Source organism: Coenobita brevimanus, chromosome 13 (assembly GCF_032717465.1).
Source record: "Coenobita brevimanus isolate Jiangsu-jjx chromosome 13, ASM3271746v2, whole genome shotgun sequence".
Taxonomy (NCBI): domain Eukaryota; kingdom Metazoa; phylum Arthropoda; class Malacostraca; order Decapoda; family Coenobitidae; genus Coenobita; species Coenobita brevimanus.
This window is the reverse complement of record NC_136966.1, coordinates 38,699,390-38,716,498: the sequence shown is the minus strand read 5'-3', so window position 1 is coordinate 38,716,498 and position 17,109 is coordinate 38,699,390. Positions and strand designations below refer to the sequence as shown.

At 44.2% G+C, this 17,109-nt stretch overlaps 1 protein-coding gene across 1 annotated transcript in view; it reads left to right on the top strand.

The window, feature by feature from the left end:
• LOC145415573 (tRNA (uracil-5-)-methyltransferase homolog A-like) overlaps nt 1–17,109 on the top strand; it is a 495,026-nt gene that overhangs the window by 332,904 nt on the left and 145,013 nt on the right. The window lies entirely within an intron of this gene.

The window sequence follows — 17,109 nt, the reverse complement described above, 5'->3', positions numbered from 1 at the left end:
TGAAATAAATGCAAAAGAAGCATAAAATGAGGTTTTTGAGGTAGGTTCATACAATATTCAACATTCTGGGTACTTACCAGTCCCTGGCTCCTGGACTGGTAGTTATGGACCCTAACCTAGCCTAACTCAGAAAAACACCTTCCTACTGCACATGCATAGCACCTAAGACACAGCATATTCACACCAATAAGGGACATAAAAGAGTGAAATGAGGTGTTTGAGGTAAGTATAGTATGGAAAATACAGTAGAGTACGGTATGAAACATTCTGCCAACTTACAGCAAGTCCATGGCCATCTCGATGAATAACCGCCTCCTCTCGAACTCTGACAGTAAGAAGGATTTCCTGAAGCACTTGCAGTACACTGTTCATGAAGTCTTGCACTGAACTTGGTCATTCGCACTCGGAAGTCCATTCTCTTCACAGTGCGCACTCTTGTCTAACTTATGCTCCATTGTAACTTAATAAGTGTTGCACTCTGCACTTTAACTTTTTCCACTCTTATAACCATTTTCAAAAGCAAAAACACACAAGTCTATTTACGTTAAATTTAGTTCAGAAATTGTCTTTTCACTCACAACTGTAAATCCTTAACACAGTGCACTGTTTTTTTCACTGCACAACACTGTAAATTCCTGTGTGGTCTAGTGGAGAAGTTCTTCGCGTCTATTCACTGTCAGAGTCCGAGAGTATCACTGGCAGGTGACCTAGGGGTGTGTCGCTAGGTCGTGGTGATGGCGTACCCACTGCAGACGACTCGGAAGATAAACGCAAACTCACGTCGAGCGGTGACTCCTCCGTGGCTGATGTGCTGGGCTGTGGCTTGAAGCATGAGGGGCTGTCTTGGGGAGGCAACGGAGTGGAGCCAGGGCTGGGCACGGCGGGGATCACGGGCATGAAAAAACTGTCAATCGTTGATTGACACAAGGAATGACGATTCTGACGGTTGATGATGCGCTGCCTGAAAGCACGCACTTCCTCCACAAGTCCCAAGGGCCCCATCTCCCTGTCGCAGTCCGGGTGTTCCAGGTAGTCAAGAACGAACTCTAGGTGTTCCCGGAGTGCGCTTAGCTTGGGGATGGCTGGAGTTGTGTCATGCTGAGAGGAGTCCGCATCATTGTCGCCGTCCTCGTCTGAATCTTCAAGTTGGGTACTGAGACCTGCAAGTGAAGATGCGGTCTCGATATCAGACAAGGTCTGATACCCAGGATCGCCCTTGTCGTCATCCAGCCACTCACGCACATCGTCCACATCAACATCTCGTCGCCATGCATACATAGACGTGCATGGAAGTCATCCACGTCAAAACCTAGGAAATCATACTCCACATCCGTTATGAGAAGCCTGCGAGACCAACCATTTTTTAGAGTCTTGACAGGGAATTCCTTCCATGCACTGGCCCAGTTGTAGATTGCAGACTTGATGTTGTAGCGGCGAAGGTTTTCCAAAGTCCGCTGGCCTCGCGTGTCCCGTCCCTCCCTGCGCTCGTCCTCGTCCTCGAGAACAACCATCACCTCGTCCAGGAACTTCCTTCGGTATAGGCGCTTTGTTGCCACGATCACTCCTTGGTCCATTGGTTGGATGAGAGCAGTCGTATTAGGTGGCAGAAACATGCACCTAATCCGGCCATTCTCAGCCACCAAGTCCTTGTCGCACGGGTGGGGAGGTGCATTGTCGAGGAGAAGGAGGGCCTTTACCTGGTCACGTGGGATTCCCAGTGTCTTCATCTGGTAATGTATGACCTCCTTGACGAAGTGGTGGTGGAACCAGTCTTTGAAGATCTGGGCTGTAAACCATGCCTTCAAAGAATGGTACCAGATGACAGAAAGGACATCCATCACCCCACGAAGACACTGAGGCTGCTTTGCATGGCCAACATTAACGGGCTTAAGCCGGTGCATGCCGTTAGCATTGGCACAACACAAAGCAGATATCCATTCCTTGGAGAGCTTGCGGCCAGGTACACGCTTCTCTGTCTCCTTGGCTAGAGTGTTCGTTGGCAAAGAGCGATAGAATAAACCAGTTTCGTCGGCGTTGTAGACTTGACTGAGAGTGAGGCCCTCCCAGTCAATCAAGCCCTTCACCTTGTGCCGAAACTCGTCAACTCCATCCTCGTTACCGTCCAAAGCTTCGCCATGATCTTTACGGTTGGTAATGCCATGCTGTAACTTGAACGCGAAGAGCCAACCCTCAGATGCCTTGAAGTCTAGGGCGTCATGAAGCCTGGCGAACTTCTCAGCAGCATCCTTCAGCTCCGTACCACTTACCATCACACCAGCAGCACGTTGCTGTCGATACCAAATCAACATGGAGCGGTCGACTTCAGAAAACTTGGGAGTAAACATCACCTTCCTCTCCACGTTGCGTTAACTTCTCGACGAGAAGTCAGCCGTGTACTGCATGAGTTTGTCTCGGGATCTCTTAGTATCAAACAAAGTAGATCGGGCCAGGTTGAACTCACGGAGGATGCGGGAAGAAGACCACCCCGCATCTACTTTCTCCAATATCTCCCGTTTCTTCTCCAGAGTCAACACCACTCTCTTCCTCTTCTCAGGCGGCAGGGCCATCATCACACACACAAAGGAGAGGCATGAGAGCAGCTGGAGTGCCTGCAGCAGGTAAGGCACCACCACAAAAGCGAGCACGTGGGCAGCCATGACGACGAGCGTGCACTTGCGATGAGAGACAGGCGGAAAGTGGGGAGGATGCAGGGGCGCTCTAGCGGACGTCGGAGGAATGACGCGTCACAACAAAGCTGTCCTGCGCCCCGCGCGTCAAGTTCAAATTATGGGCGGGAAAAATTCTTTCTTTCTTTTTTTTTCTTTTTTTTTTTTTTTGCGGTTTTCGGACCATTTTGGGAATATTGGATTCCGGGACGATTATGTCCGGTTAGTGGGGATGTTCAGATATTGGGCGTTCGGATATTAGAGGGATTTCTTACATACATATATATACTATATATATATATATATATATATATATATATATATATATATATATACATAGGTTATCCCTTAATTCACACGAAATTTTTCATGCGATTTCGGTTATCCACGAATTTTTTGTACAATAATTAAAACATAAAATTATAGTATTCAAATAAATAATTTTAATATATGAGGGAAATAAATAAAATATGAAAATGCCAACCCGCTGCCCGTGTGTGTGTGTGTGTGTGTGTGTGTGTGTGTGTGTGTGTGTGTGTGTGTGTGAGGTTTGTCTCCCACTCACCACAGTTTGAATCCGACCCTCCAACCATGCATAACTCATGAATCGTTTTTTGTGGCTTATTTTTCTGCCTTCTAGTGATTGCTTGCCTTGTTTGCCAGCATGGGGCCTAAGCGTGGTGCTAGTGATGCATGTGGTAACACACCAAAGTGGGCTTGTAAAGTGATGTTACTGACAGAGAAAGTTAAAGTGTTGGACAAACTTAGAGAAGGAATGTCAGCGAGTGCTGTTGGTCGTATGTTTGAGGTGAATGAGTCAACTGTCCAAACAATAAAGAAGGCAGAAAGTAGCATACGGGAGGCAGTGAGGGCTAGTGCACCAGACTGTGCTAAAGTGTCTCATTATAAGAGGGATAAGTGCATTATATAGATGGAAAATGCACTATTTTTCTGGATGGAGAACTCTCACAAGCATGGTATACCCCTTGACTCCAACATAATTAAAGAGAAAGCACTTTCTCTGTACCAGACTATGTGTGAAGCTGACGGAGGTGAAGGCACTTCATCAGCTCCTGACACCCCAGTTTTCAGTGCAAGTAAAGTGTGGTTTGAAAAGTTTAAGAAGAGATTTTCCCTTCTTAACCTCCGCATCTGTGGAGAGAGTAGATCAGCTGATCATGAGGCAGCATGTGACTTCCCGGCTGAACTAAGTGATATCATTAATGAGGGAGGCTACCTGCCAAAGCAGGTCTTCAACATGGATGAAACTGCTCTCTTCTGGAAAAAGATGCCTGTCAGGACCTTCCTCAGCCATCAGGAGACCCACGCCCCAGGATTCAAGGCAGCCAAAGATTGGTTTATGCTGCTGTTCTGTTGCAAGGCAGCTGGTTTTATGATTAAGCCGGGCTTAATTTATATGGCTCAGAATCCTCGTGCCCTTAAAGGAAAAGACAAGCAGCAGCTGCCTGTCTTCTGGATGGCAAACGGTAAGGCATGGACTACCCAGCCTCTCCTGAAGGACTGGTACCACGCCAACTTCTTACCTGAAGTACGGAATTATCTGTGTAATAAAAAGCTTGACTTCAAGGTCCTCCTCATCTTGGGTAATGCCCCTGGACATCCACCAGCCCACGAACTTGAAACTGAGGGTGTTAAGATCCTCTACCTCCCCCCTAACTATCTATCTATCTATCTATAGCCCGACGCCCTAATCCCGCAAAGGGTGGCTGCAGACAAAACGCCTCCAAGTCGCTCTGTCACCCACCATTTGACTACCCTCCCCCCAACTCACCCCCCCCCTCCCTCATATACCTCTCAACTCCATCCCTCCACCTCATCCTTGGTCTACCTCTCCCTCTCTCTCCTTCCACCTCACCTACATACACCCTCTTAGTCAGTCTTTCATTCTCCATTCTCTTCACATGTCCAAACCACCTCAGTGTATTTCTCCTAATCTTCTCAACTACATCCACCCCACATCGTTCCTTCACTTCTTCATTCGTCAACCTGTTCCTCCACGTCACTCCACATGCTCCTCTCAAGTAACTCATTTCCACTGCTCTCACTCTTGACTTATTCCCCTCTTGCAAGGTCCATGCCTCTCTTCCATACGTCAGGGTAGGGATCACAATACTATCATGCAGTGACTTCTTAACTTCCATACTCACCTCCCTATTTCTCATCACTGCTTTCAGTGTACCAACGACCTTCCTTCCCTGGTGTACCCTTTCACGCACTTCATCCCCCAAAGTTCCATCCTTACTCATCACACTACCCAAGTACTTGAATGCACTTACATTCTCCATATCCTCACCATCCAACCTCACTGCACACTCTGTGACGTCATTCCTCTCAAATGCCATAACTTTACTTTTGTTTATATTAACTTTCAGATTCCTCCTCCTACACACTGTCCCAAATGCATTCACCAAACCTTGCAACTCCCATTCATCTTCACTCAAAAGTACTGTATCATCAACAAACAGCAACACTGGAAGCTTCCAAATCTCACCCTCATTCATCAGAGCCACCTCCACATCCACTGCCCTACCCTGCACCTCCTTTACAACCCCATCCATGTATATATTACAGCCATGGAGACATCACACAACCCTGTTTCAGTCCCACATTGAGATCAAAGAACTCACTCAGCTCATCATCCACTCGCACCGTAACCCTAGCTTCCTCGTACATAATCTTCACAGCACTCAACAGTTTCCCCTCCGCTCCATATATTCTTAATACCTTCCATATACCTTGCCTATCTATTCTGTCATAAGCTTTCTCCAAGTCCATGAAGGCAGCATACACTTTCCTTCCCTTTTCTAGATACTTCTCCACTAAACATCTTAGAACAAATATCTGATCTACACACCCTTTTCCCTTCCTAAATCCCCCTTGTTTTTCTCCAACTAGCTCCTCTGTCATATGCCTAACCCTATCAATGAGTATTCTACCATATATTTTACCAGTCACACCAAGTAGGCAAATACCCCTATGGTTACCACATACTTCTCTCTCTCCTTTTCCTTTGTATAAAGGAACAATTATACCTGACTTCCAGTCCTCTGGAACCCTTCCCTCTTCCCAAGCCAATCTACACAGCTTCCATATCCACTCCACAACAATCTCACCCCCATACCTAAACATTTCACCACACACTCCATCAATTCCTGGGGCCTTACTCAACTTAATATTCTTCATCGCTTCCACTACTTCCGCCCCACTGATCTCTTCCTCCCTCCTCTCATCTCCTCTTCTCCCAGCCATTCCCCAACCACTTATACTCGCACTGCTCTCACTCTTCACATTCAACAAATCCTCAAAGTGCTCCTTCCATCTCCTCAGTTTCTCTCTCTTCTCCACCAACAATCTATTATTCCTATCTTTCACTCCCCTACTATTTCCTCTTTCACACTGCCTTACTTTCTTTACCTCCTTCCAAAACAATTTCTTACTCTCCCTCCATTTCACACTCAGATTCCTCCCAAACTCCTCATCCACTTTCTTTTTACTCTCCTTCACCAGTCTTTTAACCTCCCTTCTCCTGCTCACATATACCTCTCTCTTCTCTCTCTCATCTTCTCCCCTACCTCTACTCGCTAACCATTCACCATATGCCTTCTTCTTTTGTTCCACAGCTCGTTTCACCTCATCATTCCACCATGCTGTCCCTTGCACACCCTTGCATCTCCTCCTCACTCCACAAACCTCCTCACATGCTGTGCCTATCTCTTCCGTGAATATCTTACATACGTCTTCCACCCCTTCTATCTGCTCTAGCTCATACCTTCCCAGTCTTTCTTCCACTATGCTCTTATACTCTGTCATTTTCTCACTATCTTGCAATTTCTCCACTCTTCTCACAGGAGTTGCTTCCTCCTGTCTTCCCCTTCGTCTCCTCAACCACTTTCTTTGCAGCTCTACCTTGGCCATCACTAAGTGATGGTCCGAGACTCCATTCCCCCACCCTCTCCACACTCTTGCATCCAACACTTGTCTTCTCATTCGCTCATCCACACACACGTAGTCTATCATTGCCTTTCGTTCAACAAGTTCACCATCCATCCTCCTCATTACTCTCCATGTATACCGGTGGATCATCTTATGCCGAAAGTAGGTGTTGGCTATTGCCAACCCCTTACAAGCACAGATGTCCACCAAAGCACTTCCATTCCCATCTACGTCAGCTGGTACACCCCACTGACCAACCACTCCATCCACTCGTACATTCCCAACTTTGCTATTCATGTCTCCAATGAACAGCACTCTCTCGCTCCTCTCAAACTTGCCCATACACGCTTCTACACTCGCCCAAAACTCATCTTTCACTCTTGCCACTCGATCCTCTGTTGGGGCATACACACATACAATCGCCCACGCTTGTATACCTACTTTCATCCTCACCCATACAATCCTTGCACTCACTGTTCCATACTCTCTTATATTCTCGTTCCACTTCTTGCTTATCATCAGATACACTCCCTCTCTTGCCCTCTCATTTTCATTGACTCCCACACATATACCTAAACCATATTCCCATTCTCTCAGCCTTTCACCATTTAGTTTCAGTCAATCCACATATATCCACTTTTGCATCCTCAAGCACCTGAACAATCTCTCTCTCTTTCACTTCATCATTCACTCCTCTCACATTCCACGTTCCCACCCTAAGAATGTCCTTCGTCCGTTCCTTAGTTGTGAACGTATGGTTCGTCCGGGTCCGAGGCGCTTTGTTCGCTTTTTAGTTAGTTCTTTTTACGGGGTGGGGCACTAACCCACCACCAACCCTTTTAGTTGCCTTGTACGACAAGCACATCTTCATTAATTCAACCCCTGGATCAAGGTGTTAATCGCGCTTTTAAGGCACATTACACCAAAAAGTGCATGCAGCGCATTGTGGCTGGGATGGAGGATGAGAATAAGTCCGTCATGCAGCTGTGGAAGGACTACAGCATCGCCGACTACCTTCAGACAATCAATGGGGCCTTGGACGAAATAAAACCACACACATTGAATGCATGTTGGAAAGAATTGTGGCCAGAATGTGTTCACAAATTTAAGGGGTTTGAACCTGTCTCAGAAAAATCTACTTCCTCCCACATCGTATCACTGGCACGACAGATTGTTGGGGAAGGATTTGACGATATGGATGAAAAGGAAGTGGAGGAACTGCTGGAGAGTCACAGAATAGAGTTAACAAACGAGGATCTGGTGGCGCTGACTCAGTCTACTGAGAAGGATGAGGAGGATGAGAAGGTTGATGATGGTTCACCTGCGTCTCAGTTGACGCTGGATAACTTGGCTGAGGGTTTAAGGATGCTGCAGGCAGTAACAGAACATTTTTACAACATAGATCCCAACATGATAAGATTCCTTAAGTGTAAAGAACAGGCTGAAAATGCTTTTGCTTGTTACCGCCAAATCTTCAGTGACATGAAGCGAGCTGTATCTCAACCTAAAATAACAATGTTCTTCAGCCAGCGTTCATCATGTACATCCCCCAATCAGTCTGCAACCCCAGTCATCCAAAGTGACGAAGATAATGTTGAGGAAGATAAGGTCGATGACCCGTCGACTCCTCCTCCCACCACTCAGTAAATCCCTGCTCCACCACCCACTCTACCACCCACCAACGCCTGTGTTTGTCAGCTTTCAGTAAGTTTTTTACTTATATGAGTTATAAAATTCCCCTGAAAATTAGTTATTAACTAGTCCCACCATGCCTACCTGCTGCCTGTGTGCATACATATGTGTGTGTGTGTGTGTGTGTGTGTGTGTGTGCGGAAGGTCGGCCTACCATGCACCACACAGTCGGTTAGAATCCGACGGTCGAACCATGCATGACTCGCGAGTCGTTATTTGTGGCTTATTTTTCTGCTTTCCAGTGATTGCTTGCCTTGTTTGCCAACATGGGGCCTAAGCGTATTGTTAGTGATGCATGTGGTAACACACCAAAATGGATTCGTTAGGTGATGTCGCTGACAGAGAAAGTTAAAGTGTTGGGCAAAGTTAGTGAAGGAATGTTGGTGACAATTCGCCGTCAGGACGATTCCCCGTCATTTATTTACATACCAGTTTATTTAGCAAGTACAGTACACTAGTTTTTTACTTACATGAGTTATAAAATCCCCCTGAAAATCAGTTATTAAAGTATTAATTAATCAATAATAAGTATGTTTATAGAATGACGGGGAATCGTCCAGGGTGCGAATTGTCGTGATGGGGAATTGTCCATGTTTTGACGGTGAATTGACTTGACGGTGAATTGTCTCGGAATCGTATGTTTGGGGTGAATGAGTCAACTCTTCGTACAATAAAGAAGGCAGAACATAGCATACAGGAGGCAGTGAGGGCTAGTGCATCAGACTGTGCTAAAGTGTCTCCACCTATGCCTGTGAATTGTCTTGGAACATTATGTTTGAGGTGAATGAGTCAACTGTTTCTACAATGAGGAAGGCAGAGAATGTAGCATACGGGAGGCAGTGAGGGCTAGTGCACCAGATTGATACTGTTTCCACCTGCGCCTGTGCTTCTCAGCTTTCAGTGGTAAATTTCTTACATTTTTGTTGTTTTTCATACTTTATGCTAGTTCATTAGATGTATGTAGTGCATAAACAGTATTATTCAGATGTAATACATTTAATACACATGCGTAATTACGTGCACACATGGGCAGAACATATACGTGAATTTACCACATACGCGAAGGGTCCGGGAACATAACCCTCGCGTGAATTAAGGGATAACCTATATATATATATATATATATATATATTTATATATATATGTATATACATATACACACCCAACGCAAATTGACTTAGAACCTACACATAGAATTGCTATGGGAGAGTTGTCTGTCTTTGCATTGTGTTTCCACCTCTACCAAGTGAATTTTTTGGGCAAGAAGTAACTGGCAACTCCTCTGGTGTTGGTGGGAGGTGGTGAAACACTCAGCACGTCAGTGCTTGCCCAGAAGCGAAAGTGGGAGTATATATTCCCGTTGCTTTGAGTTTGCACTTCCCTCTTTTTTCGAATGCATTACTGTTTGCCCTGTTATTTTCCTAGAGTCGAGTTGTCATGCGTGGAAAGTGGTGCTCAAGGGATGAGAGGTACGTATCATTGAATGGAGGCAGGATAATGTCCCTATCAACACAATTTGTGAACATACTGGATGCGCAAAGTTGACCGTCATGAAGATTCTTGCTGCAGTGCGCGGCCTGCCACCTGATGTACCAGAGCACAAGCATGGTGACGGAAAGAAGAGGACAACTTCCAGAGGTGCAGATACACTTCTGAAGAGGGAAGTAATCAAGAATCTTTGACTGACAGCAGCAGAAATGAAGAGAATGCATCCCCAGCTGTTACAAGACACCGTTTGTGGAAGGAGCTGGGTTTGCCAAGCCACACTGCATCCAAGAAACTGCTTCTTACTGACCGCATGAAGAAGCAACGCATTCAGTTTGCCAAGAAGTATGCACACTGGACATTGGATGAGTGGAGAAAAGTTATGTTTTCTGATGAAAGCACAATTCAAGTGTTCCAGATGCATCCTGCCAAGATTCATCTCCCTGCCTCCTGTAGTCGATATGACCCTGCTTACATAGTGCCAACTGTTAAGCATCCACAGTCAGTAATGGTATGGGGTTGTTTCTCAGGTGAAATGAGAAGGGGAGGTCTCTACTTTCTTCCTAAGAACTTGATGATGAATGGTGGCTGGTACATTCAGGTTCTGCTATTCATCAGTGCGATTTTTTCATGCAGGGTTCAGCTCCATGCCACAAGTCAAGAAAGGTGACAAAATGGCTTGAGGATAATTGGATTGAGGCCCTCGACTGGCCTGGCAACAGTTCGGCTCTAAATCCGATAGAAAACTGCTGGGCAAAGATGAAGAAAATCATGGCAGAGAAGATTACTTCAGAGATCTAAGTGATTCCATGCCAAAACGCATCCAACTGGTCCTGAAAAACAAAGGAAACATGATTTCATAGTAATGAATGGCATTTCATGAGCAAACATTGTGATATACCGTACTATGATTTCTGTTTTTTCGTACCTTGTGGGGGGAGGTCCTAAGTCGATTTGCAGTAGCCGTATACTGTATATACAGTACAATCCCAGTTAACCGGGTGGCTTGGGGAATTTACCTTCTCGGTTACAGATTTTTCCCGTATTTCTGATTTTCAAGTCAGATCTATACAAAGGCTATCACAGCAGTAAATACAGTTCAGGTACTCACCAGTCACATAAGGGGTTACACTAAGAGATTCCGCCTGAAAAACTGCCTTGTAAACACACACCGTGGTCATAACGCACGTGCGTGCAATGTCTAGCAATTTGCAATACTGCAAATTGCACCAGTCCATTGTTTACCGAATTACTGTATTCATTATATGTACTGTACTCATAAAAATTGAAAAATAAAATAAAGAAATAAAAGCTTGAACATTTATTAGTGAACTGATGATGTGTTAAGACTGCACTGTAGAATTATCACGACACCTGTACCCCCACGTGAGTTTTGTTTACGTTTTCTGCCCCCGACTGTACTTCTTCTTCCCCACCTGACCTCCATCACTCCACCCCTCACCCGCCACTCAGCTGTTTTGCAGAAAATAAAATAAATAATGTACGTATGAAATGCAGGCATATTATGTATTTTTCTTCCAACAAAGTAAACTTTCATTCCTATTAACATTTTTTTTTTAATCTCTGCCAGCGAATATGCGTTCGAAGATGAATTTATATAAAAACGCACTGGCGTACCACAAATACCTTATTTGGTGTTCAGTACATACTGTAGAAAACAGCAATACAGTAGACTAACCTTGAATGTGTTTGAAGTCGCAGATGTTGCTATTGGGGTGTAGCAGATGTTGCTACTGGGGAGTAGCAGAACTTGCTACTGAGGGTTCACCATACGTGCTAGATGATGACACCATTTCAGAAGCTCGTTTGTCTCTCATCTTGGCAAACATCTTACGTATATCTGTTTGCTTTATTGCCTTCCACCTCTCTGTCAAAATCTTACTGTTCAAGATGTGCAAATGCATTACATCCTGTGCAGAGATGTACGACTGCTGCTCTGCAAATTTGATTGCCTTCTCAAATGCTGCAATACCATCATGCCAAGACACCCTCTCCTCCACTGTCTCTTCGTCACTTTCTTCCTCCCGTGGCGCCATGTAGGATTTCCCACGGTTCACTACTGCATCAATGATAGCATCCGTGTCCATCGTGTGTGTTACGGGTGTATCCTCATCATTTTCTAACCACTCTTGCAGTTTTTCTTCTTCCATATCAATTTTGCCACAAGACTTGGCAAGATCAGTAATTTCTTTGCAAGTATCTGTGGCAGTCTGGGTTGTAGTTTTGAAATCATCAAAATTATTCTCTTCGTCTGAATCTGTTGTTTGAAACATAACAAGGGGCGAGAGTTTACGCCATCATTTACGCAGAGTTGAGTCTTTCACCTGACTCCATGCAACTGAGATGGTATAGATGGCATCTTTTAGATTGAACTGCTTTTGAAAGTCAGTAACAGAGCAATCACTGTTCACCATCATGCGCATAAAGTCACGCATGTAAATCATTTTCACATTCTGAATGACGCCTTGATCCATAGGCTGTACAAGGCTGGTTACATTGGGAGGGAGATAGACTGTGAAAATGTTTCCACTTCTCAGTTGATCAGCTGGTGGATGAGCAGGACAATTGTCTAGAAGAAGTAAGGCACTGCGTCCTCTGACATCCCTAGCTTTTTAAAGTGGTTTTTTACACTAGGGACAAAAACATGATGAAACCACCACCGAAAAAGTTCTGCATCCATCCATGCGCTGCTCTGAGCCTTGTATTCGACAGGCAGATTTGTGATGCCTTTAAAGCAGGGAGGGTTACCATATTTACCCACAATGAATAACTTCACCTTGTGAGTGCCTGCTGCATTAGCGCATAACAGCATCGTTACACGGTCCTTGTTTTTCTTAAACCCTTGCGCATTTTTTTCTTTTGAACACGCTAAAGTTGTTTGGCGTAAGCATCTCCACAGCAAGCCTGACTCATCTGCATTATAAACTTGGTTTGCAGTTAATTTATGTTCAGCCACAAGCCTGTTGAATTCTTCACAGAATTCTTCTGCTGATTTACTGTTTGCTGATTTGCTTTCTCCCGAGATGTCAAGTTTACGAATTCCATGCCTGTCTTTGAAACGATTTAACCATCCAATACTGAAATCACACTCGACTTCTATATTCATTTTACTGTGAAACTCTCGCTTTTTCTTGTATAAGAGGACCAGAAATAGGTGCTCCCTTAGATCTTTCTAAGCAAAACCACTCGTACACTGCTAGGTCTAGATCCTCCATTTTCGGCCGATGTAGAGTATGCCTTTTTTCAATGGACTTACTTGTCTCGCTTTTCATGAAAAATTCCTTGAGCTTGGATGACTGAGCCTTGATATCATAAATCGTTGAATTTCCTACATTATATTCAGCCATTAGTGTTTTATAATGTTCGCCTTTTTCAAGTCTGTTGCATATGTCCAGCTTCTGTTTCAAGGTAAGCACGATATGCTTACGTTTAGTTTGCACTTTAGGCATTTTGGAGTGTACAAATTACCGTCTATCAGAGGAACACAATAGCAAGAGAGCTTGTTTACTGTCTGGTGGCAAAAAGCAGACTGGTGATTTTTGGAGGGTGTGGAGGATGACTGAATTCAAGAAGGGGAAAGAGGGGGAGAGGAGGGGTAGTTAAGAGGATTTGCTAGGGATTTACATTAGCTGGAAATGCCTTCACCTCGCTTTGTCTGACTTCACCCAGCCTCGCGTGACACGATCAAACGGCGGTTTGGCGGTCCATTCGGATTGGCGCACAGTTATAACTTACTGACATTTTTACCAGCCCTTTAATTTTCCCGTTTTTCTGAGTATTCCGTTTGTCTGGATACCGGATAGCTGGGATTGTACTGTATATTCGTGTTAGGTGGGGGCGCTCGCCATCCACTCACTTAATGTAGTGCTGCTCTCAGATGTCTGCCCTTTCCTTTCCTCCATCCTTCTTTACTTCCATCCTCTTCTGTCATTCTTTCCTTCATTATTTCCTTGTCCTTCTGCCTATGGGTGACTTTACTCTCCCTCTTCTGTCTTTCTTTCCTTCATTCTTTCCTTTCCTTCTGCCTTTTGTGACTCTACAAGAGTGACAAGCCATATTGTTTCCCATACACCAGCAAACCATTTACTATGCTGGGTGGTAACCATATAACTAAATTATGGAGCCTGGTGGTTTAGTGGGTAATTATGGCGCTCCAATCGGATTGAGCCTATGTAGGTTTTTATCCAAGGGGTGGTTGGGGTTCATTGCTCATGTAATGCCACTCAGGGATGAGTGAGGCTGGTCACTCAGATCTTAAATGTCAGGACCAGCTTGCCTAGCCTCGGGGTCCTATGCTTCTCATGGGTCAATGTAGGATTGTATGATGAATGAATGAATGATGATATTATATATATATATATATATATATATATCTATGTATGTTTATCTATCTATCTATCTGTCTATCTATATATATATACAGGCATACCCTGGTTTAATGATCTAATTGGTTAGGTAAAAACCCCATCGTTAGATGGGGTATCGTATAACGGGGTACTTTTAACATATACAGTATTTCAATGTGGACCATTTACCAGCCTTGGGTTTCCCCCCAAACCAAGTCCAAAAACCACCCAGATGAGCCCAAAAAGGGGTTTAAAGGCAATCTAAATGGCCTAACAGCTGTCAAGGAAGCTTACCTGAGCCTAACACCTGTATATAACTCACTAAAACCAACAAATCAAATCTGAACATCGTCAAACATGTCTGGAAAAAATCACGCATAGTAAACTGTACCCCAGAATGACAGTATTTGCCCCATCTGTGGCTAAAACACATTAATCAAAGTCTAAAAACAGTTTATAAATCACCGTAAACACACAGTTTTAGTCTAAAATATAATATAAATCAGTAAGAAAAATCAAAACCCATCATTAAACTGGGGTTTGGCCATCATTAGGTGGGGTATAGTGCAGTTTCTACCCCTATCATTGAGCCGGGGGGGTATCGCATCTAGGGGTATCATATATCAAGGTATTACTGTATACCGTATATATATATATATATATATATATATATATATATATATATATATATATATACAGTATATACAGTATATACTGTATATGAAATTTCAAATCAACCTGTTCCCTGGCTCTTATTGGGGTTTAACTCATGTCCTTTTGAGCATCATGTCAGCTTTCAGACTGTGTAACTACGTTTATAGTGTGTATATGATATTTATGTTGGATGTTTAACCCTTTTGTTGTTGTAGTGCACTTGGCCATTTTAATCTGGCTAACATCCAACAATATTGTTTTTTTTTTTTTTTTTTTTTTTTGCCTGGAAGGAACCAATGGCCACGAGTCTGCAACAACTGTTCCTTCCAGGAGAAAAACAAAATACAAGAGAGAGCCAAATTCAAGATCCAGTAATTTCGAAATGCCTGGACACCACTGCGTTTGAAAGACTGGAGATCATAGCTAGCAGGAAATACAGACAAAGGGAGACAGTTCCAGAGTTGACCCGTTGCATAAATGAAGGACTGGGAGTAACGGTTAACGCTTGCATTAGAGAGTTGGACAGAAAAGGGATGAGCGTTTGCTGCTAGATGGGTGCTACACCCCCGTTGTAGAGGTGGAGGAATGCAAGCAGACAATTCAGAGGAGCAGTGACCATTGAAGCAGCAATAGAAAAAAGATAAAGATGGAACAGCGCAGTGAAGAGACAGAGGTTGAAGGGAGCCAGAAAGAGGAGGAGAGTTAATGAGACGAAAAGCCTTTGACTCCACCCTGTTGAGAAGAACTGTATATGGGGAGCCTCCCCGCACATGAGAGTTGTACTCCACACAGGGGCGGATAAAATCCGTGTATAAAGTCAACAATTGTGCAGTGGTAAAAAAGGAACGGCATCAGCTTAGCACACTCAATCTCTTGGGAGCAGATTTTACAAGAGATGTAATATGATCTTTCCAAGATAAGTCCCAAGTGAGTGAAACCCCAAGCATGTTCAAGGATGATGCAGGATTAAGTTGAATATTATTAAACATTAGTGGGAACACCTGTGGAAGATTTTGTTGGGTTGTTAGGTGTAAGAACTGAGTCTTTGATGCATTAAAAACAACAAGATTATTTTTACCCCAGTCAGAGATACGAGCCAAGTTAGATATTAGGTGTGCCATAGCCTCATCCCTTGTTTGTTGAAGTAACTGCGGAGATGGACGTTGTGAGAACGAAATGGAAAGGTGAAGGGTGGAGTCATCAGAGTACGAGTGGATAGGGTTAGATGTACAGCTTCGAAGGTCATTGATGAATAAAAGGAAGAGAGTTGGTGATAGGACAGAGCCCTGAGGAACACCACCGTTGATAGATCTAGGAGAAGAACGATGGCCTTCTACAACAGCGGCTATAGAACGACCAGAAAGGAAGCTAGAGATGAAGGCACAGGTAGAAGGAGAGAAACCGTGAGAGGGCAGTTTGGAAATTAAAGATTTATGCCAGACTCGATTGAAAGCCTTTGAAATGTCAAGTGGAATAGCAAGGCTTTCGCCAAAGTCCCGAAAGGAGGATGACCAGGAGTCTGAAAGGTAGGTAAGAAGTTTGCCAGTGGAGCGCCCCTGATGGAACCCATACTGACGATCAGAAAGAAGGTTGTGATAGGAAAGATGCTTTAGAATTTTTCTATTAAGATTTGACTCGAAAACTTTTGAGACACAGGAAGTTAAAGCAATTGGACTATAGTTAGAGGGTTGCGAATGGTCACCCTTCAATGGGACTGACTGAATGAGAGCAGACTTCCATCAAGAAGGAAAGGTCCAAGTTGGTAGACAAAGGTGAAAGAGTTTACCTAGGCAGGGTGTAAACACAGAAGCACAGTTCTTTAGGACAACAGGAGGGACTCCATCAGGCCCATATGCCTTGTTACTATTGAGGCCAGTGATGGCAGAAAATACATCAGCTGAAGAAATTTTAATGTCAACCATGAGGAAGTCAGAGGGGGGAAGTGATAGAGGAACAGCACCGGAATCGTGGATTTGGAGAGAAAGTCTGGGCGAAGAGATCTACTTCATCAGTAGAAGAAATAGCTACAGAGCCAACAGAGTAGAAAAGAGGAGGGAAGGATGATGAGGTAAAGTTGTTAGAAAGGTTTTTGGCAGTGTGCCAGAAGAAGCGGGAAGAATTCGAGGTAGAGAGTTGAGAGCATTTAGCATGGATGAAATTATTATTAGCAGAGCGAAGAACAGACTTAGCATGATTCCGGGCAGAAACGTATAAAAGATGTGATTTAGGGGTGGGTTGGCTCTGGTGCCTTTTATGGGCCCTCTCCTTGTTGTGGACAGCATTAGAACAAG